Here is a 27,769-nt window from a genome sequence, read left to right as displayed (position 1 = left end):
CAAAACGGGGGGCAATTATGATGCAATTCGGATAGAAAATCGCTCTCCTGAGGTGCATGATGGCCCATCATAACGTGCCTGCAGAGTAACGACAAAAGGAATAAAAGTGTGAAGGCCTGTAGACGTTTTAAAAAGGGACATTTATATTCAAGCAAAAACTTGTATCAAAGCGGAATAATGGCGATTTTTAGGATCAGATGCTTTATTAATAATTTGACAAACGATACCTCCCTTTCCATGATGGTTAGATGGACAAACGATTGATGGATAGTGCCGACCTTTTATTGACGTATTTGTGGACAGACAATTGACAAAATAACGACAGAATGACTTTTGATGGACCATATTCGAATCTCAGTTATAGATTGACGGACTGATAATTGACGGTACTTACCAGTTGTTGACCATTTGAGGATTTGAAGGACTGTGCTTAAATTTCATTGACGGATTGACAGAACTGACGATTGACAGGACTATACACACTCTTCACTGATTGAGGAAATCTATGATTAACAGGACTTTACCCACAGTTCAATGATGGATTAATTCACTGATGAATGACCATGCTCACCTGTAATTGACCTTGGACAAGGTCATATACTTAACACAATTTAGATACTGTCTATCATTATTTTAGGTGGTTAGTAGACACAATGTAAACTGAATGACTCGTATATCCTTGAAATGATGATTGAATGGCTATACTGTAAATTCACCCCAATCATAAAGGAATTTTCTACATCCTGAGCCAAAATGCTCACAAAATACGGACGCTCTTTTTGTTGACCTCCCATACTCAAACTTGCTTGATTAGTCCATTATCGACCGTTCTCCAGCCTCATTTTACTTTCTTGGCCGACACATACTTGGCAAGAGAATTTGCCTCAGAGCAAAACTACTATTAGATTGATAACGGTCAACAATCTTAAAGAAGAAATGCCCCTTGAAGAGTGCGGGTGGTTCATAGGTAACAGCAAAACGCAAAACTGCAGTGTTCCCTCTTTTTACGAGCTTCCATTGTTCCTGGATAGTGCTCGTAGCTCAAATTGCATGTCTAATGAGCACATTTTTCCCATATGAAATCATTGAAAACTGGTCCTCCCAAAAGCATAAAATGGAACAGATATAAAACACATCTTCCTGATCACTAAAAACACATTTGGATAATTAGCATGGTTAAAATTATGTTAATTAAAAAAATAAAATGAGTTTATAATGAACGCTGTAACGAATGTGCGCATGCTACGGAGGAAGGTGGTCGGTGTTTGGAAGGAGGAGTCACAGAGATCCCATATTTGTCAACATATGTTTGCCCCATATTTTATACGTTTTTTGATCTTTTCACATTGTGTACGCAGTATGACAATTCTCATATGGTGAATTAATGATATTTAAAAAAAGACCGATATTGTTTTGCCCGTATTGGCCCTAATCCAGATCTTCATGCTCACTGGTAACAGACCACAACGTCACTGTAGATTGCTAATATTCTTGTGTCATTCTACATAGTCTGTCTTGCTCTGAGTAGATTGCTGCCGCATTGTGCAGTCACGAACAGTGAGCAGTTTTGAGCGGTCAAGCGGTGTCTGAGACTTAATTTTGTTTAAAAAAACTTGTATACCAAGATTCTTATGTTTAGAGGTGCTCATACAAACAGATACTACTGTAGTTGGTTGAGCTTAGAGGTATGATCGGGGATCCAAACCGACCCAGCCAGGGCCCGTGGTGTTAAACCCGAACCAGCCCGAGCCCGATCAATTAACTTGATTTGAGGTACAGAACCCAAAGCAAACCCAAATTTTCACATTTTTTGTGAGGACTGGGAGGAAGAATGTGGGTGATTTTGGCTGAGTCTGTCCACCCACCACGCAACTGCTTCTCTGGGTCCGACAGTGCCGATGAGCGCTAGCGCAAACAAGCGCAAAAGATGAGCGCGCGGGCAAGCGTGCATGCTGTGCTGTACGGATCCTCCACAAAGTTAAATAAACAAAGAACAATGACGGGTGAATAGTCAAAAAAAAAAAAAAAAGGCAGCAGGAAAGAAGCCCTGCTTGGCCTAAATTCTAACGTAATGATTGACATTTTAGGCCCACCCCGACCCGAATTTCGGGCATAGGCCAGGCTCGGGCCTAAGATCTTACCTCTAGTTGCGCTATTTTTCGTGCTGTCCTACAAGACAATCGGTTGCAAATCTGCAGCAGGAGGTCTGTTGCAACATTGCTCCATTGCATTTGGCTTGCTTGTGTTAGACCCCCCATAGGCTGCATTGATCGCCCTCCTTGCTTGGACGTTCACTGCAGCGTGACCTCTTCGGCAAGCGGACGGTAATTGATCCTTTTCTGACCCTTGCGGGTCCCCCATGGCACACCCACTCTCCACTTACAGTATGAGTGTGTGTCTTCTTTCATTGTGCTTCTTAACGACCGCTCAATTGCATTTTAGGTGTAACCAATGGTTGAAATCTACACCTGTACTGAACGCACTGAATCTATTTTATTATTGTTGCCTTTGGGAGCCTTTCAGATGTGTAGTTGTGTTTTGTCTACTCTACTTCCTATATGCAATTTCCAATACATAGAATGTGTTCTTTCTTATTATTAAGTGATGAATTTAAGTGTTTGCCCTTTACATTTTTATGAAAACCCTCACATCTTTAAACCTTTTGTGGGTGTTTCATTTTATCTTTTCATTCCCCTTATTTTGTTTAAAATGGCAATACAAGTTACTTTGTTATTATCTGTATGCTGACAGTTTGATGTGACTGGTTCCATCTTTAAGTTAATTTCAACTAGAGAAAGGCATCCTTTCTTTTTTACGTCATTAAATTATACATTTTAAAATCCAAACCTGTAAAACGAGTGCAAAAATAAGTCCTGTAAAAATGCACCAACATATTTTAGGTAACAAACAAACTAAATGAATTACTGATGAATTCTGAAAGATATAATAATGAGTTTGATATAATAAATAATTTAAAAGTAAAATTATATCCATCAATCCATTAACTGCATCCCTTCTCCTCAGGAGGGTCGCAAGGGTGCTGGAGCCCATCCCAGTTATCTTTGGGGAGTGGGCAGGGGACACACTGAACTGGTTGCCAGCGAGTCACAGAGACAGAAAAATCACTCGCTCATTAACACCTAGAAACTAATTGGACGGGACTTGCATGTTTTCTGATTTTGGTAGGAAACTGGAGTTCCCGGAGGAAACCCACTCAAGCACTGGGAGAACATGCAAACTCAGCACAGGAAGGCTGATAGCTGAATCTTAACCGATGACTTCAGAACTGTGCTGCGGACATGCTACCCAATTTTTCAAATATATATATATATATATATATATATATATATATATATATATATATATATATATATATATATATATATATATATATATATATATATATATATATATATATATATATATAAATATATACACATATGTAAATTCCGGACTATAAGCTGCTACTTTTTTCCCAAAACTTCAACCCTGCGGTTTATTCATTGATGCGGCCAATTTATGGAATTTTTCTAACAGCCGGCAGCGGCGCTCGAGTACAAAAGGTAAGATTTAGACCGGTGGAATATATGCGCCGAGGAAGACTGTACCTTCTTAGCTTGTGCACAAATTAAATTAGCCTAGACATATCCTCATCATGCAAATTACAAGAAGAAAGGCACATGACGTAGCTTTCAAGCTAAAAGCAAACGAGCAGTCCGATAAAGAAGGAAACAGAGCTGCTGCACGTAAACCTCACTTTGCGAGCGTGTTGCTAGCGTGTTTTTGAATAAGGAAGCGTGGGACGAAGTATTTTTCCCATACCAGCAAAGACGACCTTGATGACATCAGTTATAAGGAGGAAGATGAGGACGGTTTACCGTGGTTTCTACAAGTACGATATGTTTTTTTTTAAAAGAATGTGTTGCGAGCGTGTTCCTAGTAGCGTTTTGTTACCCTTCACAGGCACGGTTTGGGATGAAAGTTATAATATTATAATTAAAGCTTTGAAAATTCTCTCGGTGTACCGTGTTTCTTTGTAAATATGTGTAACCGATGTATAATACGTATTTGCACCTATATATATTTGTAATGGATTTATTTGAGACACTTATTCTGATAAATTTTGCGAAATAAAAAAGAGGGAGGGGCGGAGCAAACGCGGGCTGATGGTAAGTGGGGTAAAGGTGAGTGAGACCTGTTGTCGCGGCGGACAATAGTGGATATACATTTTTTCCCACCCTTACCTTTGGAAATATAGACTTTTTTTCCTTAGATTTGATTCAACGGGTACCCGGGCTCTGCAGGTCTGCACCAAACCTTAAGAACCGGTTATCATTTTCTGCCCATTTTGCTGGCTGTAGTTTTTGGACTGTGTACTTTATATTCAGTTACAATCGCAGGACTCAGAGCCGGATTTGGGCCAATTTTGTGATTGTTTTAATGTGGGCGCATGCGGCTAATATACAGGTGCGGCTTGCGTGAGTACAATACCGGTTTTCCTCTTAAAATGTGGTGGGTGCGGCTTATAATCAGGTGCGCTCTATAGTCCGGAATTTACGGTACATACAGTATATAAATTAAATGTGAACAAAAAATAATATCACTTCTGCAGCTAGGATGTCTGTGTTTCCATTTTCTTTTACTCTTCTCCTCTTCTGCTCTCTAAAACAAAGGGGCAATGAGTTTCCAGGCGTGATGCAAGACAATGCAAGCCTTTTCAAGCCTAACAGAGGTCTTCCTTGGACACCTTTTAACACCCCTGTCACAAGCAACAAAAGCATTTTGCTTGCGAGGAACCCATCACTTCTCCCAATATTTCTGTAGAGCAAATACTGCCATTATTGGGTTGTGATTAACAATTATTATGCTACGGCTTGCATCAGAAGGCCATACGTGTCTTAGATCATTTTGCCTCTAATTTCCCATTGAAGACAGCACTTCCAAACTATACTGACCCAACGGGCACTTACTGACAAACACACCATAAATTGCAGTGGAAAATAAATAGGTTGTGAGTCGGCATTCACCTCCCTAACAACCATCACCACCGGAGCTACCGAGTGAAACAGTCAAGTAACTGTCAGACAAGACAGTGGAGCGAGGAGAGACGTACGAGGGTTGGGTGAAGGTTTTGAGGGGTTTCGGGGGTTCGTTTGGTGAGGGTGAGGAGGGTTATATAAACAGATTCCCTGTAAGGAGTTAGTTTTTTCGAAGTGTCGGCTTCCACGGGCCAAGTTTACAGTTACCTGTGAGGTCTCCTATGTTTGCTTTGGCCTATGGACGGGGGGCCCGGCAATAAACTTCAGTGATTGTGATAAGCCATTAATTAGGCTGGCAAATGGAGCTTGTAATTTGGCAGCAGGAAAGCCGACAGTACTTTGAATTGCTGTTATGCGCTGCCGTTGAGGCTCAGCAGCTGCCCTAACCCCAGTAGTCCGAATGAACAAATATTGTCTGTTACTCAAGTATTTCTGGGTTCTAGTTATAAAGGCTCCTGTTCTAAATTATGAATCTAAGCTTTCATATTTGTCAAACGCTCATTTGAAATGGATACCCTGGATCCAAAATGTGTTACCAGAACTCCAAGAAGGTGAGGTGATATATTGCCTTATACTTTTTGAGTGGATCAACTTACAAGTCAAACTTATCCAGAGCTTAGTTTGGTTTATTGAAACTTGTATGCAATTACATATTATTTATAGGCTGTGTAATATTTGACGACAAAATATTGCTGTATTATTTAGTGAAACTGAAAACGAGTGCTGCAAAGCACAATACAAACTACTGAGACTCAAAGTAACCAAAACACAACATTTTTCTTTATCATTTATTTGCCCAGCCTTTCACCAGGTTATCGGCTTTTGGGGGTACCCCTGACAGCAAGACCTCGGACAATAGACTCCCCTCTAGGTGAGCCACATTTAATGTTAAATTAACACAGACAAGCAACTTAAATTCTACCATCCCTTTCTTAATTTTTGAGCAAATAAGTTATTAAAAACATGCTTCCCAAATTATGTTTAATTTAAAAGAAGCTGGATATTCAAAATGCAAATCAAGTCAATCTAACTAGATATAGGTTAGTTATCCGTCTTTTCTCGAAACTGTATGTATATGATAGGTTTAATGGACTCACAAAATGAGGAAAACATTAATACATTTTGCGCTTGCAAGGAGAACAGAAGACAATACAAAATCCTCAACATTTAAAATTCCAAATCTGTAATGAACTCTCTTTTTAACAAAATTTCTCAATTTACAATCAGGAGATCAACATTATAGAGTTTGGAAATGAAAAATCAACAACATGATTTGCAAACAATGCGCATAAGAAAAATAATTGTAAAAATAAAGACCAACGGTTCACAAGCGCTAAATATTTTAATAAAAACAACACAACCCTGGCATTATAGGAAGACTTCTTCGCAAAATGTCAACAGTGTAAATAGAATGACCCTGGAATTAGAAGCATTCCTCATTGCAACACTCATTTTGAATAACCATTAAATGATTCTCTTATCATTAAATTGGACCTAATCATTTAAATTTTTGGAACGTTTGGTTTTAAACTTTAATAAAATATAGTTTAAATGTAAACTTTTTTTCATTGCATTCACCGCAAATACATTTAAGAGTTTTGGTGAGTACAAATAACAGATAAAGAGTCAAAACTCTGCCTTAATTTAAGGTGCTGATCATTTAAATAAATAATAAAATCAGTCACTCTTTTGCAGGAATTGTAAATTAAATGAATTAGAAATGTACTAAAGTGTATTAAGGAATCACAAGGGTAAACGTTTTATAAAGATATAAAGTATAGCACTTTAAAATCATGTGTTTTGGGGTGGTTGAATTTAATACAGTAATCCCTTGCCATAACTATTTATATACCGGGTCCCTATCCCCCCTGTAGGAGTTGTGACCTGGTTCTACTCTTCCCGGTTTTGCGACTTCCGGGACTTGCATTGTGCATTGTTTTATGCATTCTGATGTATCAGTGCGATATACATTGCACATTGTCATTCTGGCAGTAATTTTTTATCAAATACCAACCATATTTGATTAACTTGTATGCTTAGTCAAAAATAATCCCAAATGACCACCCGTATTTTAGGCAAGGAACTTTCTTGCCGTACGTAGTTTCTCCAGCCTAGATGAAAACCAACTCAGACGGATAGATAGATTAAAACCGAGCATGTCGAAAATGAGATCAAATGGTTGCAGGCTACCCTTTTGCCTCTGTCCCTCAGGGACGTGGTTTTGTTGTAGGTATAAGCGGCGTATCAATCAAGCCAGGGTCCAAATGAGACACCGAGGGATGCATACATAGCGCTGTTGCTAATTGATCGATGGCTCGCTCGAGGAATTAAAAACAACACATTTGCTTCATTAGCACAAAGCTCTGGAACTTTAACCCGGGTTGCTCATCCGGAAAAAAACATCTTTTTCTGCTTGTGACTAGGTGGCGCTATTGCTTCTCTTTTTTTCCACAGACCCCAAGTCCATCATACCTTGTACCATATTTTCTAGTCAATAAACCATACCAAGCACCGCATATTGGCCAGAAATGTGAAAGTGCACCTTATAATCTGGTTTGCCTTAAACAGGATACCCAAACATCTATCTATCTATCTATCTATCTATCTATCTATCTATCTATCTATCTATCTATCTATCTATCTATCTATCTATCTATCTATCTATCTATCTATCTATCTATCTATCTATCTATCTATCTATCTATCTATCTATCTATCTATCTATCTATCCATCTATCTATCTATCTATCTATCTATCTATCTATCTATCTATCTATCTATCTATCTATCTATCTATCTATCTATCTATCTATCTATCTATCTATCTATCTATCTATCTATCTATCTATCTATCTATCTATCTATCTATTTATCTGGTGGGCCAAGAACACACTCACTTTCACCAAAAATGTATTCCCCTTCGCCCCTTCCCAACCTGACACCGAACATTAAGCCCACAGAACAAGGAGTGAGTTTCTGTGCAATGCAACCCTTCATCAGCAGAGCGGTCCAAAAGCATACACTGGTTTACCCCATTTAAACACGAAACATATTTTCAAAAACCTTAAAAGCCACAAAAGCACAGATTCACCACTTCCCCTGATATGCTCTAGCATGGATCCATGCAGGAAAAGAAATCCACCGATTAAATCGGACTCTGAGGAAGGTTAGAAGATTGCAAAGGAATGGTGATCACCAGCGGGTGATCTGTGGGTTCAGGGAGTTACTGAGGCTGCAGGGCCCACCTACTTCTAAGGCTAGGCTAACAACTCTCTTACGCCATCTCTGCCGAGCCTGTATCCTAACAACGCTAGGTAATTTACCCATGAAACTGATAACCTGGAGCTACAACTCATGGGAAACCATTACATTTGTATGGTTGTATTTTAATCATCGCAGGGACTTGGCTCAATCCAAGGAACCCCGGGGCTATCTTGCATACAGCTTTCTTGCACTTAAAGCAGAAGCCCTCCAATTTTTGGGTACTTTTGTTAAATGACAACAAAGACCATTCATTTAACTGTAAATTTGTGTTGTGTGTGTGTTTTTTTTTTTTTTTAGATCCATAGTTGCAATATTATAGCAGTCGTTTACTCTCAATCGGTAAGGACATCATCTTGAGGTAAGTTTGACCCTTGGGGGCTTTTATGAAGGTGCGACACTACTTCACCGATTTCACTTTGCTTAGGAGGGTTGTAGTCCCCATTAACGGCAATAACCGAGAGATTACTCTACACCCAAATTGGGCTTCATAGAAATAAAACTTTACTAACACCCATGCCATATTGTCCTCGGGCGAGGCAGCCATTAGTGGAGAAGAACTGGCTTGGGTTTAACTTGTCAGTTGGCTTCAAAGAAGACTGTGTGGGCCTCTCGGAAGCCTCGCCGGCTGATGGAGAATTATCGATTGCGTGTTCAGATATCTTTAGGCGCTGGTGTGTAACACCCAGGCTTAAATTCAGCCCTGATGCGCAGCCCATGCATAATTTATGGGGTTCCCATCAAAAGGTAGAAGCAACGCAAACCAAAGAGGTCTCGAGAAGATTTTTTTGGGTTGTGTTTGTTGGTGGTGGTGAATGTTTTCACACATCAACAAGTTCCAACCTCAATGTTTTGTACACGGGTCGAAAGGAGAAAGTTTAGCAAGTTAAACGTTACAAAAGTAAGGAATCAAGGTTTAGTTGATTTGATTTGGCTCTTGTATGTAAAAGGCAGCATGCGTTAGGTCAATAATGACAACACTATTCAAATATTGATTGGTCTGTTTGTATTGACCTGTGCTGCGGGCTACGCTTTTGCACATGCTAAAGATTTTAATTCAGGAAGAGTGACATTTGCTTGTTAACTACCAAAAAACAGTGTTTTGTTGAGTTTGCCGAAACATGATGGAATCACTGATGGAGGTTTAAACCAAGGATGTCACATGTTAGAACATTGGAATATGTCATTGCATAAAAGTCATACTGCTACATACGAGCTACTCGAGATATGAGGAATTTAGAGATACGAGATGACTTTCAAACAAAAATCTAGCCCAACATGTCCAATGTCAAGTTTAAAGAATTTCCATACACTATCACTGGAGAACGCTGACCTCCATCATCAGCTCGCCGCAAATGTGTTTTAGATATATTTAGGTTTAACTTTAATGCTTTTGCGAGACCCGCAACAGAATGATTGTTTTGTGGTTATTTCGTATCAGAAAAATTGGGCCCCACAGCCTTGTCGAGGTGTATAGTTTTGTCTCTGGTGTCTTTGGACAGCTCTTTGGTCTTCACCATGTTACAAGTCGTACGGGGTGGACAGGCGTCTTTATGAAGCTAACGACCTCAAACTGGTGCATCTGATTCAGGATGATACATGGAGTGCTGGTAGACTTCCAATGGGTGGACAAATAGGTCTTTTAGGGTCAGAATTCGAGATGATACACATGTGTTCAAATATTTATTTGCAGCTGTATCACATAAATAAATTGTTAAAAAAAATCATGCATTGTGATTGCTGGAATTTTCTTTTTAGTTGATCACTCTCACTGTGGACATGCACCTACGATGAAAGTTTCAGACCCCTTCATGATTTCTAAAAGGGAAATAGCAGGGTGTTCAAATACTGATTTTCTTCACTGTATATACATATATATACCGGGTATATATATATATATATATATATATATATATATATATATATATATATATATATATATATATATATATATATATATATATATATATATCCTCATTCTTTAATCACAGTCAGATGTAATCAGATGTAATCAGGTACTCTTCATTTTGAAGTCACTCTTTGAGCATCGATGGGCAGTTAAGAGAAATTAAACCTCTTAAAATGCGAATCACGGCAGCGAGTCAGTCAACTGCCAGTTCAATCATTGAGATGTGAATGGAAGTTTCTGTCAAAGTTTCTTTGCGCTATGTAAGTGTATATTCAAGAGGCATTTCCTGAAGTAAGCCACACAAAACTCACTCAGTGCAGTTGATGACTACGGACGTCGAAGATCCATTTTAACAGGGCCGGCAGTGAATGTGTTAAGTGGCACTATATTTTCTCAAGAGACGGAATCAACTTCATAGTTTTTGTATAATTTGGCGTGGACGGATGAAAACATATTTACGTATGTATAGATATGCATCTATTTGCATTTTTATTCTGCATCAGTGCACACTTATTTGCATATCCGACTTGGCTCCTTGCAACAGCATCTGACAGCTTTCAGGCGCCTTGCTTTATACATTTAATATTGAACGGGGTATGCAAACTTTCACTCGAAAAACACTTGGTTCAAAAATAACCTAATTTGATTCAAATGTGGTGATTGGATTGATTTGACCCAACTTCCTTGGTTGTTATGCACAAAATACATTCAACAAAAAATGGTTAATAATTGAATGTGAGGTGTGTCATTAAGGTGTCCCAAAAGGGTTTGAGGTAGAATATTTTCTCTATTAAGTTGTCATGGCCAGCATGGTTGCCGTGGCGACCGGCTTGCCCCGCCCCCTGGGCACCGGCTAAAGCAGATCGCCTAATTTGCGTGTTTGCTTCTTAAGGGAAGTTTTGGGTATTGCGGGTTGCTGGTTCATTGCATTTTCTGTTCTGTTTTGCTCTGTCCTGTTTTGTTTGATTCGGAGGAAACCTGTGTTTGCACGTTTTGAGTAAAAGCCTGTTTTGTGAGTATCCCTAGTCTTAGCTCCTGTTTGCCTGTAAGCCTGTTTTTGTTTTGTTTTGTCCCTGAGTGTTGGACGACTTTTATTTCCTTAATAAAAGTATCTGATCAGTAACGCGAATAAGTTCTCCCTGCCTGCCTCCTGCCTCCGTTCTGGTCCGGTCCCGTGACATAAGTATGTTAACAGTGCCCAACTAAGTTCAAAGAGCATTTGTCATTGTATCTCCTCTAGACTTATCTGCTTTCATCTTACTTTTAGCAACGTGGTTCTTGGACTGGCAGCGAATTTGGTGGAGGAAAGAGGGGTGGTGGGGGCTGTTGGTATGTCCAAGCAGCATGGATCACTACTTTACAATAATGACTTATACTAAAACACTCAACCTTGAAATGATTAAAATTAAATCATTTAACACAAGGGTCTCCAACGTGGCCCCCGCGAGCTTTAGGTAGCCGCCCAAGAGCGCTTGAGTAGCCCGTGAATTGGTTTTGGAAAGAGTTCACCCGTGATAGGTCATAGTGTTTTTTAAAGGGACAGTGTGTAACATTTAGTACCTCTCAGTGGTACCGAAACAACTTTCATTTAATCTCTCCACTGGGGCACTGGCCCTTGCTCGCACCAGTCAATACAGTGACATCTAGTGGTCAAGTATTACACATCAGGGGTAAGAGGAAGTTTGATTGCTAACTGGTATGATATTGACATGATCAATGTCTTTAAAAACGACATTTTTGTGGTTGGCTGTGCTTATTTTAACCCTTCTTATAATTACAACCTGGTAATGACATAATGACAACTTAGTAATAACATAAGTTGATATTTTAAAATGGTAGCCATTCGCACTAATCAGTTACAAAAAAGTTCAGGTTCAAAAGGTTTGCGACCCTGAACATAACACAGGGTAAATCATTAAGAATGATTTTCTTTTTAAAATATTAGTTGGTCAAGGACACATGGAAGAAACACAGATGGGTGGAGGAGTGTTGTTTATTATTACAAATGGGCATATTTTAAGTTTGATTTTTCTTTTTCATTTCATCAAATAAACAAAGTCCTTCACAATATAGAGGTAGCTCTTCATACGAATGTCTCTAAATACTGAAGGCGAATGTACATTCTGGTGTCTTGTTGCGTGTTCTTTTTCAGAACCAGAAGCAATGCAGTCAAGGACATTTCTAACAAAGTTTCAAATAAAGACAAAATCAGAGTGCACTCAGGTCCACTCGATCGGAAGCGCGTCTTCCACCAAAAGGCATCAACGTTTGTTAACACCAGTTCAAACAGGAAAGGGGTGTGGATTTTAAAAATGGAACATGGAGCTTCAACAGGAAAAGAAATGAATTCACATCTTATTCGGCAGAGTAGGTAGAGCGCTCGTCTTGGGATCAAGAGATCGCAGTTCGAATCCAGGCTCCTCCGTGTTACATGTCGAAGTCCTTCATGCTACATGTCGAAGTGTCCTTGGGTAAGACACTGAACCCCTAATAAGCAGGTTGGTGCCCTGCATGGCCGCTATTAGTGTGTGATTGTGAGTGAGTGGGTAAAAATGGGAAGCACATTGTAAAAGCGCTTTGGGAAGTCTTAATGGACTTGAAAAGCGCTATATAAATGCAGATCATTTCATTTCATTCAAGAGCCCTTTGTTAGAACTGGTCGCAGCAGTATTTGAAGATTGTATGATGAAATAAGGGCTAACTCATCGGAAATGAAATGATCTGAAATGATCTGCATTTATATAGCGCTTTTCAAGTCAATGACTTTCCAAAGCGCTTTACATTGTGCTTCATATTTCCCAAAAGTGGCCGTGATCTGTGCAGCCATGCTTATTGGGGGTATTGGGGGTTCAGTGTCTTACCCAAGGACACTTCGACATGTAACACGGACAAGCCGGGATTCGAACTGGGATCCCTTAATCCTAAAACGATCGCTCTACCTCCTGAGCTACTGCCGCCCCAGGGGTGTGGATTTTAAAAATGGAACATGGAGCTTCAACAGGAAAAGAAATGAACTCACATATTATTCGGCAGAGTAGGTAGAGCGCTCGTCTTGGGATCAAGAGATCGCAGTTCGAATCCCGGCTCCTCCGTGTTACATGTCGAAGTCCTCCGTGTTACATGTCGAAGTGTCCTTGGGTAAGACACCATTAATGTGAAAGTACTGATATGAAAGGATACAACAATCAAATACTTCATTCAAATATGTGGATGGACATAAGTGCATTTATAACAAAATGAGTAATTTTAGTATTGAAGTAATGTTGTGCTGATTATATAGTAAACTTAATATAGCTGGAAAATTCGTGTTACGGTGACAACATACCCAGTGACCTATTTTAATGATCTAAAAATACCAAAACGCCTCTATTTATGAAGATACAGTACAGTACGCGCTGCTATTCACCGCTCCCAGAGTTTCTCAAACCGAAATAAACTGGCTATCGTTTTGAATCTGCGCTTGCCTCTTCTGGCATGTTCTTTGTGTCACAGTCCAGAGTTCATAGACAAGGAAGAGAAGGGGTTTCCGGCAAGATAGAGGGGAGGAGGAGGCCAACATTCAATGAGGCCAGTTGAAAGACATTTTAGCAAAATTCCATTACGTCTCGGAATTTGTGGAAAGGAATCACCCGGAAAAAGTGTTGACAAGTTGGTCTATTGCTACATCGCCTAGTGCATTTCTGACGGATCGTCAAAAGCGGGCAAAAGCGGACGTTATTGGATACGTTTTCCCATGAACTTGAGGCAAACAGGTAAATGGATATTTGTATAATTTCCTTTATTATTATCTTTTTTTTTACATTACGTGCCTCTCGTTTTTACGGTTATTGTGCGGTAATGTAATTTTAACATGTATTTGTTTCATGTTCTGATGCTCTTTTGTAATTTATTAAAAAAAATGATCATGCTGTACTTTTGGAACGTATTAGCGCATTTACGTTCAATATGCGCTACTACTTCATCAACATTTCCCACCAATGACATTGTCTATAACAACTCTAAATATATTTCTGTTGAGTTTTTGATAGGAAAATACTCATAAGTCATGACAACACCATGCAAAAAGCCCAAGTTTCTACTAACAGAGATAATTGTCACACGTTTCATTCCTGGCTGTCGGACTTTCATCAATACCACCTGATGAGGTGTCTGACTTCTCTGTGACATGCCTCAAAATGTAATATGTTTTTACGTCTGAATCAATCGATGAGTAGAGAGTGAAACTAATTGTGAAAAATTTTCCAGGGCGTTTATCGATTAATCATGGAGGAAACATGTATCAGAACCTGCAGCCTTCGACGTGCAACACTGTATATTTCGACTGGCCGGGATTAGTCGATATCCGGCCCCATGAACAGTTGAAAAGCGTGTGAAATTTTTGGAGTGTGAATGGAATAAACAAAAACTTGATGCCAGGTTTGTAGATTCGCCTCACTAGAATGTTACATTCCGTTTTCAATACACACTTTGAAAACATAGTCAGGAAAGCATGTCATAGATTTCTGTATCTTTTCTCTTTTTTCTTCTCATTTCTTCCAAATGATTTGCACTTGTAGGATGTCACAGTAGGGTCCCCCGAGAAAGAGGAATGTCTTGGCAATAATCTCTCCTCAGTACTGGGGAACCCCTGGGAAGAGTTGAATCAGGCTACTTGATTCTGACTTTTAGTTCCACTATACCTTATCCCGACACAAAAGCCATTCCCGCTATGTCTATATAAATGGAAATTAGCAAAGGCGGTAGTGTATGTCTTTTTTCACATTAAAAAAAAAAAATCTCTGCCTTTATTTCATGCAGAGTAATGTGCAATCTTTATTAACAAAGGAGAACATATCAAACAACATGAACAACGAAGGTCCCGTTGCTGTATATATATGGGGACATTTTTGTTTATTTATTTGAATGCCAGATGTTTTTTCAGTAATTTAATTCCCTGCACGATAATAATTGAGTACAAGGGACAGACTAATACTGACAGGGGATATCGGTATTGGTCTAATAACAGGCCTTATTTTATGCCATCAAAATTAACATTGATTTCATGCAACGTTAGCAAAAAGAGGTATCAGGCAATACTGTACTGATCCAAATTAGATCTTTTGAGTGCAGTAGTTAACCTGTCAGTTTCTCTATCCGAAAGTCTTGAAGTAATTGCTTACATAGGGCATATATATTTTTTCTTTAAACCTTGGAAATCCTTCACGTAAACATGAACAAGCAAGACCCTAATTCTAACTTGCAATTTCTTTTTAGAAATATTGAATCTCGTTAGAATGGAAGACATGTTAGTCTCATTATCTGAAGCTTCCGAACTCAGCTCTAACATTGGGCTTTTATTTCTTATTTTAAACTATTACATTATTTTAGTCAATTGAGCAAGAAAAATTAAAGCTTGGCATATTCCCTAGTCCTTTTGGGTAGCGCGGAAGTCTCATAATCTGAAGTGGTAAATTCATTTGTTACCCAGGGCATGGAGTTCTTCTTTTAAACTTTGGGAAGTCTAGTCCTGGTCAATTGAGTATGACCCAAATTTAAGATTACAATTTTACCAGAATTTGGAGCATTGTTAGCGCAGTAGGCAGTGCATCCGTCTCATGATCTGAAAGAAGTCAGTTCAAACTTAACATGAGGTATTGGTTTCTTCTTTTGGAAAATCCGTATAGTCATGGTCCAAATTATTGAGCAAAACCCAAGAGATGGCTTGAATATGGAGTGAAAAAGTAAGCCCTTTTTGCGCAGTAGGGAGTGTCCTTAGGGTGTTTATTACTCATTATTAATAATGAGTAATAATTAATTAATTATTCCTGATCACGATCATTGAGCAGGTCCGCAATTAGAGTTTGTGATTTGAGTGGCTTGATACTTACTGATCAGCAGTGCCAAATCCTTTCTAATACATTTTTACAATAAAACAATAAAAACTGATTTTTATGTTTTGGCAAACAGCAACAATGTTTCTAAAAACATATTATATGCTATGGCACTGAGTGAGTTAATCTGAAGCTAGATAATTCGGGATAATCGGGATTGGTTCCTTTCAAATTTAGTACATTATAAGTAATGAGATCAATCTACGTTCCTTACAGACATATTTCTCTGATAACAATTTCTAAATTATCTTATTAAAAGCCCAAACACAGCAACACGTGGCTTGTTTCGACTCTTTTATAGTCAATTGCATTACTTTTCTCTTAAATTTTCAATTAAATTGACTTTCTATGAATATATAATGGAACTATCCACAGAAATTGGAGACAGTCATACCAATGAACTAGAAATAAAACCAGACTCCGGTTGTTTTTCCCTTCCGAACATGGCGACAGAACAATGCCCATGTTTCAAGCATGATGAAATGAGTTGCAAGCAGCTAGGGACTAAAGAGGAGAGTGAAAATCACCCTCCATGCCTCATGAGGTCAACATAGTGTCAGGACAGAGGACCACTTAGTGACTTTTGCACACACAATTTACTTAAGGAGATGCAAAGACTACCAGGAGGCGTTTTGATAAGCACCCCGCTTCAAACGTTGACCTGCGGGCTTCCGATCACCGCCCTGAGTCAGCAGGGAGCCCTGGCGGTCTGGCCTGGCGTGTCTGTCAGTGTCTAACTCAAGGCCGCGTTATTCTGAGTGGGAGTCCGCCGGGCCCCGTTATTTTGACCGGGCGCCATTCTGTTTACATACTAATGAGAGGGTTTGTTCTTCACACGTGCTCCTGCTTACTTGCCTGGAAGTCAGCCTGCGCTCTGTAAATCCATAAAAACATCACGTGAGGTACGTTCTGGCATCCAAGATGGTCAAGTCAAAAATTGCTTATGGAAAAAAAGGCTAAAGTTGATTTCAATCAATAAACTTTAGCTGCTTGTTAGGAGTTGAGCTGTTGTGCCAAAGGGAACGCTCATAAATTACGGCTTTCCAAAATCGATGGCTTCGGCTTGTTTTGACCCAAATTTTTAAATGTATGTATGGGAACTCAAAAACTTTGAGTTGTTTGTGCATACGATTACGAATTATATCGTAATTTGAACCCCGTGCCAGCTTAGGGCGAAAAACAGCTCTGTTTGTTGCCAGACCATGCCTTAAGTGTTCCATTCCAATTCCATAATCACAACATATACAAATGCAGTCTCATGTCATCTCATCTCATCTAATTAGCTGCACCGCTCATCCTCAGTAGGGTCGCAGGGGTGCTGGAGCCCATCCCAGCAATTATCGGGCAGTGGGCAGGGGACACCCTGGACTGGTTGCCAGCCAATCGCAGGGCAAACAGGGACAGACAACTCGCTCGCTCATTCACACCTAGGGACAATTTGGACCGGCCAATCCACCTGAAATGCATGTCTTTTGGAATGTGGGAGGAAACCGGAGTGGCCGAAAGAAACCCACGCAAGCACGGGGAGAACATACAAACTCCGCACAGTGAGTCTGGTAGCTGGATTTGAACCCACACTGGAGGTTCCCAAGACCTCAAAACTGTGCCGCACAAGTGATAACCACTGCCCCGCCGTGCAGTCTTCCATTGTAAAGTTAACTACTTTTAGTTATTGTGTATTTCTCAGACTCCTATGTTACAAAATAACTTGCTATGAAATTAACTTGTTTAACCTGTTTTTCTATTTTAATACACAAGTAATCATTCAAACACACATATATAGTCTCATTCTAAGATCCACGTTTTCAGTCTTTTTCCAGTGTATGTAATGTAATGCGCATACGTGACTCCTCAATAAATACGCTACTGAAACCGGGAGTATATCAGAGAGATCCGGACAACCAAACAGGCCACGTTGCTCTAGCTGGCGGATCTCTTTCCTACTGGAGTAGTCCTTTTAAACTTTATTTCCTGCCTTTTCCTGAATTCCTTGGTCAGCCGTGGGTTTATATCTTTTAAACCCGACATCCATAATAATGTCTTTTCTAGTGATTATAAGCAACTATCTTCAACGCCAATTTTAAAATAATCATTAAAATCAGCGGCATTGTGTGCTGAATAGAAAGATGCATATTCATATTGTATTTATTGACTTTTTTGGAAATATCTAGCTGCTAAATGTTACACTATTAGACTATTTTTAAATGCACTATTGTTCCAATCTTAGATCAGTCTCCAAGCACTAGTGCTATGTCTAATTTAGTTGTAAACAACTTTCACTACGTTGTTATCAATGACAGTAAAGGCTATTCTAATTCTCATTTATATTTTTTATGCATATGTGATGCTAGCTGTTAGCTTTAGAAACTACAGTGCTAATACTAGCGGCTAGTAGATGTCTGATTTCACATATATATATTTTTTAAATTTGTAATATGACACATATCACAAACTTTATATGTTAAGAACTCTCACAAATGGTCAAATTACACGTTTATCTTTGAGTTCTATGTCTAATTTCACTGTAAAAAACATTCACCCTGTTGTTATCAGTGACAATAAAGACAGTTCCAATTTTCAAGTTTGTGAGAAATCAACAACGAAGGTGCCTAAACCCGCCACATTGTTGGAGACTTAGCTCAATCCTCAAGTCACAGTGAGCGACTCCGCTTCATGTTTGGCAGGTAAGCAGCCCCCTAAGAAGGCTCCAGCAAATCTCTGAACACTGGCAAACTACAGTTCGCAAAGGGCAAAAGGGGGGTACAAAGAAAGGCGGACCCCCTATTTACAACCTGTTTGGGATTTGGCTATCGCACCGTGACTAACACCCCTGCTGCAGCGCAGATGCTGCTGAATTTTAAGTCTGGTGTACTTGCAGGAGGTACCCTCTTCGTAAAAGAACGAAAAATACCATCTGTTAAATAAACAAAACACTCTTGAAACTTTCTTTGGCGTTAGCGTTGGTAATTTTTGGTATCGATCCAAACCAAATAATGCAGCGTAGTACAGATCAATATTTATCCAATACAGATACTGAACTAGTCTACCCTAGAATTAGATTATATTTACGATAAAAAAGCATAAAGATTTTAGGCACTCAAAATACTCATTTTTAAAAATTAAATACCTAAAATGAAATTTCAAACAGCATAAAAATATATAAACAATTTAGATCAGAAATGTTACGGAAAGAAAGACAAGAGAGTCGAATCAAAATAAAGCGGCAACGTAATGGAAATAAAAATACAGTTTAACTAATTCAACATGACAACTATAATATCTTTATTCTGAAGTCAAAGTGCATATAGTGTAAGCCAGGGGTCTTCAACCTTTTCATGCTGAGAGCTACATATTCCTACAAATTAGCGCAAAAGGCACCGAGTTAGATATGCATTTCTAAAATAACAATGTATTATGTCATTGCTATGTTGTTACTGTGTTATTACCAGGTCAATTACCGGAATTAGGGTTACATAGACTCAATCAACCAATAAAAAACCATTGTACTAGAAAATCCAAATTACCCACTGTTGAGCTATTTTCAGAACCGGTCCGCGGACCCCTCAGCTGTCCTTAAGGAGAACACGGGGTGCCCTTAAGCACCATGTTAGAGATCCCTAGTGTAAACAATTGAGCCGAAGTAGGAAATGAAATACAGAGATGGTTTACGAGTGCTATTAAAGCGCAAATAAATGAATAAAATGTACGTAAAAATACTCTCTGTTATAGTTTAGGGTGAATGAACAAAGGTAAAGTAAAAGCAGGCTGGTACTGGCTCACGGTTCGTAGTTTGAGGACCATTTCATTAAATAAACAAAACATTCTTGAAACTTTTTTCGGCGTTAGACAACGGCAAGCCACTTCGCCTCACCAGACACCAGACGGCCAATTATGTTTTATTTTGGCACTAAAACTTTAGGAAGGTGTGCAGGATATTGCCCATAATGTATACGCACAAGCAGGCTGCCGCCACAGGACAATTTTTTTCTCCTTCTTTTTTTTCCAAACGGGCCCCCCGGGGGTCCTGAAACAGGGAAGCGAAGGTACCGCAGCCACCTGCGTGCGTCGGCTCATATCGCATTCGTGCCAATTACTCCGTGACAGACAGGCAGAGGATGCTGACAGGCCGTTGCTGTTTGGCACATGTCACGCACAAATGCTTCGCGCCGGGCCAAGATGAAGGTTCGGCCCTGACAGCTCGGATGGAGCGGGGCCAAGAAGGGAAAAAAGAAAGGGAAAAAAAACACAGGAGTCATGGTAGTTGTGAAAAAGCGGCTGAGTATTAATATTACATTCTTGTGTCTAAAGAGTGTGACAGCAGCATGACAAGAAGCATGTGAAAATTGCTGCAAATTCTGCAGGAAGTGTTTGACGGTTAACTATTTATGTGGCAGACAGGACGAGGTGGGGGTTTAAGTGTCTTTGCCTCGGGCGCTCTCTGTATAAAATTCTGATTTCATGTAAATGTGGGAAACGTCAAACAGGGAGAGTTGCATAAAATAATAAATAAGTCCCGCCCCCCAAAATATCAATCCCAAACCTGATCATCTCTAACCTGAGGACAGGTTTACAGCACGCATGTGAGTTATCATGCCTGTTGGATGATTAAATCAGACCCGCCATAAATTCCTGAGTATTAAAAAAATCACGTTCATAGTTCCTTTCATTTAAAAGTTATGATTTTTTTAAAATAAATTCAAACCAAGTGTTCACTTCAGCTGCTAGAGGGCAGTGTTGAGTTTGTACAAAGTGGTGAGTTGGTATAGGTGTAAAACTGCATTCATTCAACAGTTAAAACAAACCAATTAACTAGGCTTGGGCATAACGTAATACATGTAACGGTGTTATGCAGTTCAGAATCGAAAAATATAATTGTATTCTTTTACAGTGACGGAAAAAATACGTTATAAAATTACAGGTGTATTTAGTTCAAATAATGAGACATTTATTTAATTAAAGCTATATTTATGCATACATAATGCACAATTGACCAGATTTGTCCATTATAATTTCAATCCAAAAATGTAATTGTATTCTATCAGTTACAGACAAAATACATGAAAAATTACATTAAAATTTGAGTTCAAACAAGGATGACTTTTCAGGATTACACATTTATTTTATACTGTATATATATTTAATGCACCGATTGAAGTTTTGTCTATCACAATTTTTTGCAAAAAAATGTTAATTTAGCCTTCTGCTCATTTGATTTTGGCACCCTTATTAGTGATTAGGTATAACAGTACAACGTAGCTACATTTGTATTTATAGCAAAAGCAAAGTTTACAGTCATGTCACAGACAAGCTTTACAAAGTGACCTTGTCAACTCTTCACATGCATTATTTGAAAATCCCTTTTAACACGAAAATAATACGATTGAATAAAACCATTTTCCAGGTCATCATTGTCATGTAAATGCATCTTTATATGGACTGAACATTACCGCGTTTCACAATCGCCTATGTCAGGTCCCTCGATTCAAAACTCAGACACACACAAACAACGCCATGAATGTATCGGTTTTCCCGAGTGAAACGAGACGGAGATTGGGTGGAATAGAGCGAATTGAATAGAGGCACTCCTTGAGGAGCTTCCGTGTTCCAGTGTGTTTGATGGACATCTGTGGCTGAATTCAAAAGAGGTCTTTGAAGAATGGATGTCCCCCTTTCCCTGGCGACACCGACCACCTCTGTCATAGATTTTCTCTATATGACATGATTACCAAACACAGCGCCTATGCAAGGGCCTTGTGACAAAAGAGACCGGTGACTCACTTTGTCTTAACGTCAAGGATTCTCGCAGAAGCCCAAACGGCTTTGCGTGACATGTCACACTCTCTTCGGATCCCCGCCGGCTGCCCCAGGACAAGAAACTCATCATTGAGCCTCCGTATTTCTCCCAGATGGGGGTGTATGCGCCTTTGAGGGGGTGGCAATGGACCTCGGGCCTGTTGGTGAGGATTTAGAAATATCTACACAAAGTGTACAGACTAATGCTTTACCATGTTGGGCGCGTTACTGAAAAAAAAAAAAAAAAAGTAATTAGGAACTGTTACTAGTTAATGTAATTCCATTACCGCCCAGATTACTGACACCCAAAAGTAGCGCGTTACTCTGAAAGTAACTATCTAGTTACACATTACAGCATACACTCGCATTGAAGCAAACCACCCAAAACTGCCTAAAAATAGTCACATACTAAAATAAATAGAATAAAACATGTACAGTAACCAGTGGAAGCAGTGAAGATTTCATGTCTCGTTTAATCCTGAGACGAACACTTAGCCGATACACTCCATATCTATTTTGTCTATAGGCTTTAAACCTCTTGAATACTTTTATTCTTCATTGATCAGTATTGTCCAAGGCAAAGGTATTTTCCAGGCCAGCTCAGCGGCTTGTGGGTAGGTCGCCTGCTCCGAGACTGGGAGGTCGCTGGTTCAAGCCTTGGCCGAGTCATACCTAAGACTTAAAACATTGGTACTCATTGCCTCCCTGCTTGGCGCTCGGCATTAAGGGTTGAAATTGGGGGTTTGGTCACCTAATGACTCCCAACACAGCAGTTGGGTCTAAAATGGCGGCTACATCGGCCCGCTACAGTTTAGCTGTGCGGGTCAGATGTATCGACATTTTGTTCTGTGTGACAATAAAAGTAAATGCATTCATTCATTCATATTGTAGTACAAAAATCCTTTTACCAAAAGAATGTTTAAAATTCAGAACACATTTACTTCAAATTATGTGTTTACGATGGCCACATTGATTTACTGTTGGTTTGTTATTCTCGTAAAGCCACACCCCCTCTCCATGCTCTGCCTGCCCTTCACTATTGGTGATACACAACCAAACTTGTGCATTTAAGATGTAGTTGTTAAGACAGCTTAGATGCGAGTATATATGGTAGGGTGAATATCATTAGGGAGAAAATTATTGTAAGAGTTGAATTTTGGTCTTTTTAATCTTACAATCATTTTTGCGATGCACTATGCCTGGAGAAACAAGAAAACTTCTTGGACATTACCAGGAGATCTTGAAGACAAAATGGGTATGGAGTGTCACAGCTGTGTTCCTTTGCAAGCATTCAAGATTGCACAAGGCAAGATATATGAAGGGTTCACCGCTTCCACAGTTTGGTGTATAAATTGTCTTTTCTTTCTTTTAATATGTGTGGTCGGCTTTTATGTGATTATAGTAATTTGTAAATAGATAGTTACTTTCAAAGTATCGTGCTACAGTAATCTTTAAGGTGTAACACATTTACCTTTTGATGAATTAACTAGTAACTGTTGCTAACTAACTTTTTTCAGAAACGTGCAGAACTCTGTCTATGCCACTCAGACAGGGTTACTCAGATGGACGGCTCTGTCAGCGGCGATTACCTTGCTGCCTTTCTGACACAGGGATATTGGGGCCATAGAAACGCCTCTGTCGCCCTAAGCGATGTTTGGGGGGAGGCTCGGGTTGGCGGAACGCGCCGGCCCACTGCTTATGAAAGGTCGTAATCAGATGTGAAAGCTGTCTTGTACGCTTACAGGCAGAATTGTGACCAAAAGTGCCGCTTGCTGTAATATTGATGCTGTCTAGGCCTTGGAAAGCATTAGGGCACCTGATGGCGATGGTTTTAGTTTTGAGAATTTTTAACTCATTTGAGGGTTTTCAAACAACTACAGTCTTTATTGTTAATCAATAAGACACGTGTGAATACACTAGGTCAGCGTTGTTCAACCAGTTTGCCGCGTATATTTTTTCCTGAAGTGTGCCCTAACTCAAAAATTTTGAAACACACTGCACTAGTGTGCATAGTTCTTTAAACACCTTGATAAGAAAGTCATTCAATGCCTATCAGACAATTTTTTTTTATTCTTTTAGTGTTTCGGGTCCTGAATTACCCTGGGTACCACACAACAGTCCATCTAAAGTGGCCTTGGCCTCACCCACAGGGCTCCTGTAAAATAAACAAATTGTGTGTTGGAATGCTGCGTAAACCACTCTCCTTGAATCTCTTCAATTATATCTTTGATTTACAATCAACAATAGCACATTCGCCTAAAAGGTCCCTGGTTCAAGACCGGGTGGAAACATTTGTTAGCCTGGAGAGGGATGGGCTTCACCAGGCTGTACCTGCCCAAGACACAACAAACCCACACGCCTGATAACAAACATTCTCCATTGACAAGTCAAATATCCAAACAAGGTAAGCATAAACAAAATAAAAAAGTTCCCTTTATAAAGTTCCACATGTGTTTCTCTAGTGCATTTTTATCATATTACAGGTATTCAATACAATAACCAGAAGTGCACACTTATCCATTACTCTTTTAACGATCAACTTCAAACTATCCCATGTGGATAAAAGAGATGAAAGGACACACTCTTTAAAAGAGGTGAAACTGAACTGGCTACTTAGTGAACTCTCATTTTTTTTTCAAGAAACCTCTTAAAATCCAAAAAGAAGCACTCGTTCTCGATATTCAAATTGTCGGAAATATTGCTACACACATAAAAAATGTTTGTAAAACAATAGTGTACAAACAACAGACTGAACTGTAAAATAAGAAGATTGTGTGTTGGAATAAGGCTGTGTGAACCACTCTGCTTGAATCCTTTCACTGATATGATTCAGGTGGAAGTGACTCACGCCTGATGAACAGAACAATTTATCCTCTCCGGATAGTGGGCGGTGTAAACATGTTTGCAAGCAAATCACTGGACACAGGGACGGACAACCATGCACACATTATCATACCTGACTAAAATCTTAAAATTGTCAATCAATCTGAAGTTTTTTAATTCAATTTTTCGTCAACATTCAAAAAAATTGCTGCTGGAAACTAATATATAGGATTTTTTTTTTGAGATATGATTGGTATTATCATTATTTCAATCAAAAACACTGAAGCTGTTAAAAGACGAATCAAGCAGTTGTCTCCCCTGGCAACCATACCTCAAAATTATGCATTATTTGTCACGTCTGGCGCGGTTGCCATTGGGCCCAGTTGGTCCCAGCCGGGTGGTGCCGGATTCTGGCGCGGTTGCCTCGGCGCCCCTTTGGCTCCGCCCATGAAGACGCATTTGACTGAGTGCTTCTTAGGGTACTTAAACGCGTTCCTTTGAACTGTGCTTGGCTGGAGCGTTTGTTATACTTGTTAAACTTCTGTGAAACGTCTGTGAGACTTATGTGAGACTTCTGTTAAAACCTGTTAAATGCCTAGTTCTGTGAATTTGCCCGTATTTGATCCTGTTTTGTTTTTGGTCTGATCCGTTTGTTTTTGGACATTCTTTTCTTTTGCGACCATCGATTCCCGGGTCGATGGTGCACCTTCCTCCTCTTCCCCCAATGAATTGTGAGTACATCTACGCGAATGGGTCCTTTCCTGTTTCCCGCTCCGCTTCGTGACATTATTACTGTTATAAGATTCATACAAATTACAATACCTTACTTCTTAAAATGTATTTGTTTAATGGTTGTGAACCTTGTTATACCTGCATTTGATTGGTCTTTCGCCATGATTGAGGCCATGCTCACGGCTGAGTTCCAATGAACTGAGATCCGGAATCACTTTAAATTCTGTATCAACCAGGGTTTTAGAATAATGGGTGGGACATTTGTATAGAAGCCAGTTTCAGAACTTTCACAACTTTGACTGGATTCATCAGAGTTAAGTATGTATAATAACCTTCTTATAAAATTTAGCAAAAACATTTATTTTCATCTCCCTCGGGCTCCTATAACACGATCTAAGTGGATAACAACGTTTGAATAAAACACATTTGTGTTTTTCACATTGTTTCTCCTAGCGTGTTTCCCTGGAGTGGACTCAGAGGGAAGCATCCATTAAGTTTCCGGCTGGTCAGTTGAAGTACTGTAATAGGTGTGAGGAAATGCTCTCGGAAGCGCCGATTTATTCCATGCCACTCTCACTTCCTCCAATCGAGAGCTTCTTGATGCTTGCAGCGCCCACTTATATATATAAAAAAAAGGAGGCTGGAAATAGTAGCTAGCACATCTTGGGATGAAAGGTGCCTCTAGGGTGGCTATCAGAAAGTATGCACCTCGCTCTCATGCACATGACCGCCCTCAGGGTCTCCCGGAGTGATGAGAGCTGACAGTGGTTTGTGTGAGATGACTACTTGTGGTTGTGATCCGCAGCCACTCAGCCGCTTCCCTGGCAAATCTCCGGCGCCTGAAGTAAGTGGCAAAAGATGGCCTCAACTTGAACAGCAAGGGCCCGTTTTCTTTAAATCAACACACAGGGGACAGCATTCAAGCATTATGGTTCTTGGAAGGAGCCGGATTGTCAGTGGGTCTTAGTCCGTAGAAATTGTCAACAACAGAACAGTTCAAAAGTTTGGGGTTGCTTAGAAATGTCCATATTTTCTAAAACCTTTTTTTTGAATGAAGATAAGTTTAAAATAGAAATACACTCAATTAATTGTTAATTTGGCAAATTACTATTTTTGCTGCAAAGTTCTGTTTCTTAATGCAATGTCTACACAGGTTTATAGAGGCCCCTTTCCAGCAAACAGCACTTCAGTGTTCTTAAAATACATTGTGATTGCTAATTGTGTCAGAAGGCAAATTAATGATTAGAAACCCTTTCTGCAATTATGGGGGTGCGGTTGGGGTTTGCGGTCGGATGGGGTGTGGAGTAGGAGGGGGATGGGGCCAGTGGGGTCGGCTGACCCTGTGCCACGTCGCTGGGCTGGGGATTGCTGGTTGTCCTGGTAGTGTTGCTTCGGGCCCTGGGACTGGCTTGCGAGTGGGTGCTGTTGCCGGGGGTGGGATTGGCGTGCCCGGGTGCTCCTGGGACCTCGGGGACTTTGTTGGGTGGGGGCGGGTTTATGGTTGGGAATACTGCCATGGTAGGCCCTACACCCGTTTTGATGTTTTTTTTTGGTTTGCATCTTCAGCCATACCATTGCTTACCATGTTTTCGGTGAATAATCCCGTTTAAGGTTATTAAGATGGCACTGGTGTCTGTTGCTAACAATCTGCCTATACTAATTTAATTCTCATCCTTCCTTTGGTTGTCTTTGGAATAAAGGCACTGGCTTCGGTCAAACTACATCTGGTGAAGGAAGTTGAGTTGCAAATAAGGGAAAGATCATGTGCTTGTCCGACCCACCACCTCAGCCGCCTCAATTGTTTTGCGCATTCTGTTTCAGAAAGCTGATTTGATGAGGATAGAATCAAGAATGTCAATGCTCCATCTTTTATTTACCTCTTTGGGTTTCCCGTCTGATTGAACCAGACGGAGTATTATGAAGCCAGGTAGTGAAGGGCCAAAATACTGAAATGTAAATAAATGTACATGTTCTGCATTTGTATAGCGCTTTTTAAGCCAATGAAGACCTCCCAAAGTGTTTTACAATGTGCTTCACACTTTCCCTTTTAAACACTAGCTAACCGATAGCAGTGTCGCCATGCAAGGTAACTACCTGCTCATTGGGGGCATTAGGGATTCAGAGTCTTGCCCAAGGACACTTCAACATATAACTTAGAGGGGCCGGGAATCGAACCTGCGACCTCTTGATCCCAAGACGAGCTAGAGGAGCAATGATATTACAATGTATGATCTCTGATCAGGTAAACTAAGCTCCAGAAAAAAAGAAAAAAAACAATGTTTGTTAAGAAACTTTATGATGTAAAGCCACAAAATAATCTTGAAAAACAGGAAAACTTATAG

General features: G+C 39.8%; 1 long non-coding RNA gene across 1 annotated transcript; it reads left to right on the top strand.

The window, feature by feature from the left end:
- The first annotated feature begins 21,876 nt into the window (after positions 1-21,876).
- LOC148351785 (uncharacterized) lies at positions 21,877-24,467 on the top strand. The gene is made up of 3 exons (XR_015852800.1): positions 21,877-22,036; positions 24,136-24,276; positions 24,356-24,467. It is a non-coding gene; the product is annotated as an uncharacterized LOC148351785 (long non-coding RNA).
- The last annotated feature ends 3,302 nt before the right edge of the window (positions 24,468-27,769 follow it).

Source organism: Urocampus carinirostris, chromosome 15 (genome assembly GCF_059441175.1).
Source record: "Urocampus carinirostris isolate Australia breed hairy pipefish chromosome 15, RoL_Ucar_1.0, whole genome shotgun sequence".
In the NCBI taxonomy this organism is placed as follows: Eukaryota; Metazoa; Chordata; class Actinopteri; order Syngnathiformes; family Syngnathidae; genus Urocampus; species Urocampus carinirostris.
The sequence above is the reverse complement of the archived record's forward strand: the minus strand, read 5'-3'. Positions and strand labels throughout refer to the sequence as shown.